The following is a 5,310-nucleotide window of genomic DNA, read 5'->3' on the forward strand; positions in this document are numbered from 1 at the left end:
CACGCAAAGGGTCCATCTTATAGTGGCAGACAGAGAACAGCAAATGAAACATGAAAGAGTAAACAATGAAAGCTACAATCTCCGATCTGCTGATGAGGGAGAACTTGAACTTAACACTTTATTTTCATGCCCGGCAGAGAAAAAGAATAGACTTTTATTTTAATACATATTTCTATGGAAGTTTATTTTTCATTTATTAAATCTGAATATCTGTTAATTTTTTTTTTTGAAAAAAATGACAATGAAACAAGGAAAAGTTACATTTGTTTTCTTTCTTTCTTATCAATATTACTTAGTGCAGACATTTAAATGCATAAATAAACAGCAAATAATAAAACAGAAAATATACTTACCTGGTCGTTTAGACTTGATGACTTCCACATTCAGGGGTCAAAATGAGAAATAGGTTATGATTGCAAAACAATAAACACCTCTACAGGTTTATATCAGCTAATCTGTTAATGTAGAACAGAATTATGGGCCACTCTGCATTAAGAAGTCCCACACATGTGGAAGCGACTCTGGTCTGGAAAACCTCATCAGTGAACCCTGGACCTCTTTTGTCCCACTGGTACAATAGGAAGAAAAACTAAATGAACTCTTGAAGTGGTGCAGATCCTGAGTGAGAAGTAGATGAGAGAGAAAAAGAAAAACCATCATTGTTCACAGTTGCCTTCAGTCAGTGAAGGCTTCATTAATGCCAGATGCCACACTCCAGATTTTCATATTCTTTAAAAGAAGAAGTTTTCACATGTCATTAGGAAAATGTTCTAATTATCAAGTAAAATATGTAAAACTGATCTGACTGTATAGTTATTAATTGGAATATTTTGCTGCATTATGATACAGAAACAAAAAACAAAAATATGTTTAAGTAGATTTCAGTTAAGACAAAAAAATGAAAAATACTACAAATTTCCTGAAAGCATCCAGAGATAGAAGGGTTGAAGTAATTATATCCCGATACAATGTAGGAAACTGTTCTGAAATCAGCCACAATATGAATATTCTCAGATATAAGCTAATAGAAACACTCCACTTTTATCTTCTTGTTTAGAGTTTATGTCACCTAAAGGTTAATAATAAATGATTCAGTTGTTCCCATACCAGTTGTTGCTGACTACTGTTCTCCATTTAGGTAATATCACCTAATCAAACCTTTTCCAATATCATTACAAAATAAGGATTTTTAATTCCTGCTTATATTGTATCGGTCAATATTGGTATCAGTTGATACTCAAAGCTTATATATCCGCAAGGAACTGGATGGCTAGAGCTATTCATAAACCAGATCCTGCTGGAACACCAGTGTTTCTGTGCATAAGAAATCAAACTGATCATCATCAGAGACGAGTCACTACTGATCAACAAAAAAGGGCCTTCTTAAAAAGGAGCAACCAGAAAATTAGAAGCTGTGTGAACAGAAACACATTCTAGGGAAAAGAGTCAAACACAGACGAGATAAACATTGAGGTGTTTGGCTGCTTCCATTACAGATGTGAGCAAAACTCTAGATATTCTGCTAATTCTAAAACCCAATATCACCATTGCAGTGTTTGCACTTCATAATAAACGCTAGTAAAAATCACATGAATGGCTACGTCTTGTTCCTATTAGTAGTAACATTTTAATCACTTGACATCAATTGCAGTTTATTCAATAAACAAAATTTGATGCGACTAAAAAACCTAATTACCCTTGTGCAAAAACTAACCAGAAATGTGACATTTTCCAAAATCAAACTGTTTCCATTAAGCAAATTCATTTTTGTAATTAAATTTTGTGCAATTTGATGGCCAGCCGAAAAGAATCAAAGGACAAGTGTTTTAATTTGAGATAAAGTTTTCAGACCCAAGAACACCATAGCAACTGACAAGCATGGTGGTGGCAGCACCATGCTCAGGGTTTCTACTAGAGCATTGCTCAAAGCTGATAGCGCAATAAAGACCTCCACCTTCAAAAACAACATGATGAAAGCTTAGAGACAGAGAGATGTTCCAACAGGACAGAGGATCCAAACTCAACAAGACCTGTCTGTGACGACATTGAAAACTTGTCTACAAAAAGCTAGCTGTTTCTCTCTTGTTTGCAAAGAGGCATTTTATGATTGTAAAATAATACATGGCAGGGGTATTTAACCTTATGTTGGTTGAAGAAAATGTACAATCCCATCTTTTGCATCTATTTTTTACTTTTGGAAAACACACCAAACTCATCTCAGTCCAAAAAAGAAAAATGGTCCATTGATCCAAAAAAAAAAAATATATATATATATATATATATACACACACACACACACACACACATATATATATCTTTGACATCAACTGTGATTACTGTATATGTAAAGAAAGTGGGTGGAAAACACGATAGCTGAAAGGTTTGCTGTACAACAAACAAAACCACATAGACGTTTCACAATTTCAGACTTGGACGAGTGTTTCGTTCGAATTGCATTTGAGTGTTAACATAACATAAAAAAAACAACATTATACTAACAAGGAAATTGTCAGATTAAATAACAAGGCAACTCAGTCAAGATTTCTTATTTTTTATTAATACTCAACACCTTTATTCCAAAGAGACAGAAGAATAATATTTCTCAGCACTTATTTTCACATCGAGTGTTTTTAATCTCGTTTTCAATATTACTAAATATTCAATCAAATCTGAAATACTCTCTTCACACAAGTAATATCTCTCCATACAAAAGAATGAAATGATGAACTAGAGTTTTCTCATATATACACTTTATACAATCTGTACAGCTCAGGGATTCGGTTTGATCCTCTGTGGCAAAACACACACAAAAAAACAGGTGTTTAATATTTTTTTTAAGACAAAGGGGGGAAAATAGACCAGCTCTGTAAAAATGTCGATTGTGCTTTCTGTTTACCAATAAATGAAGGTCCTGTACATTTTTTTTCCTTGGAAAAAAAAAAAACAGTTTTGTTTTAGACCAAATCAAGACCAAAATGCAAACACAGACCTTCACTCATTAAATATGTGCACTAAGTGGAATGATAAATCATTGCACAATTCCTGGCCTGAAGTCGTTATAAAAGCACATTTGTTGGAGGGATCTCGACTAATCAAAGATTTATCCCAAATAGATGTTCTCTGATCTTTTTTTTTTTTTTTTTTACAGTTATTATCAAAAGTCCATGAGCGTGAGGTAAGTTATTTACATCTCATTTTATAGTACAACAGTTGTCTCACTCACTCTGCCTCTCTTCCATATGAACACACACAGTGGTAATCAAGCGTATGTATTCAGGCACATACAATAACAAATAATGGGATTTGTTTTTTCCAATAACCAAGAAAAGCAAGAGAAACTGTGGACATGAATAAGAGCCACTTAGTTAGTGACAGTAATGCAAACCAAGACCTCGGCTTTGAAGAAAAGTATTAAACAGTCAAGAAAAACAGATCTTTAAATCACAATAAAACCTTTTTTTGTTTGAAAGAAAAATTCTTCAATTAAGCCATCTTCATGTGAACCCCTAGATTGGTGTTTTGTCTTGGAGAAAAATCAAATGAAACACTCACACACATCTACAGAACTACGTGGAGCATCAGCATCAGTAAAAGTAAAAAATAAAAAAAAAGTTTCAATTTTGGGCTTAAAGTCCAGATAAAGAAAATATAAGTAAAAATAAAAAAAAAATAAGGAAAAGTAACACAGACATGCAAACTCATACAACACTAGAGACCTTAAGTATCATACATACTGACTTGTCAGCTGAGAGAATAAAAGTCAATAAAGGTTCTGACTGGGCTTTGCGAGTCAATATCCGTTCAGTCAGTTTGTGCTTATTAGATTTAATGTGAATAAAATTACTTAATGTACATGTTAAATGGCAAAAGGAGACAGAAAATGAGTTTTCCTTTTTTCTTAACGCTGTCAGTCATTTGGTAATTGTAAATTTGTTAGCATCGAAATCCCAAGAGCCACACTTTTACACAAATTGTGCTACTCCTGGGAAACTCAGTAAACTGTTTCCCCCAAAAACTCAGCAGCTGTTTAAAATCTGAGAAAATGACACAGCCTTACAGAACACTAGAGAAGTATGAAATAACATTTCATTTTAGAATTTGTTAGCTAATACTACTAAAATCAGAACCAGGAGTGATCAGTGATTCACCTTATTTATGGGATTATTAGTTGGCTTAAGGTCATTTAGAAGTTCCTTTCTTATTTTGCATGAATCTACTTAATTTAAAATAAATATGGAAAAAAGGGAGAAAACGGGTACCTAGGCTCTGTCCAAAAGATATTCAATGGCCGTACCAGCACCACATTTTATTCAGCAACTTGCCATGACTTTTCCTCTGTTATATATTATTTGAATTATGTAATGAAAGGTTTAAGGGGCATAGGACTATATAACTCTTGGATTTGGCTTTGTTAGTAAAACTCTTGTAAAAAAAATCTAAACATAAACATATGTTTGTCTGTACTTGATTACTCATTTAAAAAAAATAATTTGCGTTCAGTGTTTCTGCATTGTTTAAAAAAAAGGATTTTCACTAAGCACATTTCTTTTATTTGAAAAATTTTGTGATAAAACACTGAAAACTTTAGAAGTTTGGTAGAGGATTACATGTTGAAGCTCACTAAAAAGCAGAGAAAGGGTACTTGGACGGGCTCATTACAAGAATATATTCATTTTTACCCTAAAAACTTTCAACCAGAATAAGCATTAAAGAAATAATAATGTGAAGTGATTGGATGAGATCTGGTAATGCTGCTTATAACTTTACTAGCTACACGTTATCCATACCAGCACCTGCTTCTAGTGTTAGAAACTAGATCAACCCTTCACAGACTGAAAACTAGATTTAAAACACTCAACAGAGTGCTTTTTCCCCGTTTTGCTTTAATATCAGAGTCTAGAGCTCAAATATAACTGGAAAAGTCGTCATTTACCCCAGAAAGGTCACTAATCTTCATAGCCCAAAAAGCTGTTTTTTGTCTTGTGTAACCATATATGTCACCTATTTTAAAAGAAGCAATTTCATAGTAATTGTAATTTTCAAGATAAGACTTTTGATGCTTTTGAATATTTCTCTGGATAAAAACTTTTGACCAGAGGTCTTCAACCTTTTGCTGCAGAGAATTAAACAGCTAAAGGGGGATATCCTAACCTCCTTAAATATGCCCACTCTGAAAACCTTTGTCTTTAAGCACTTTCCATATGTCCTCTCATCCATATGGGGAGAGGAGAAATGGAAACCAATATTTTCACATGTACTAAGGCCCCGTCCACACGAAGTCAAACCCTGGCCTAAACGCACAAATTTTTC

The sequence above is a fragment of the Cyprinodon variegatus genome, unplaced genomic scaffold (assembly GCF_000732505.1).
Source record: "Cyprinodon variegatus isolate N-32 unplaced genomic scaffold, C_variegatus-1.0 Scaffold843, whole genome shotgun sequence".
NCBI classification, from domain to species: Eukaryota; Metazoa; Chordata; class Actinopteri; order Cyprinodontiformes; family Cyprinodontidae; genus Cyprinodon; species Cyprinodon variegatus.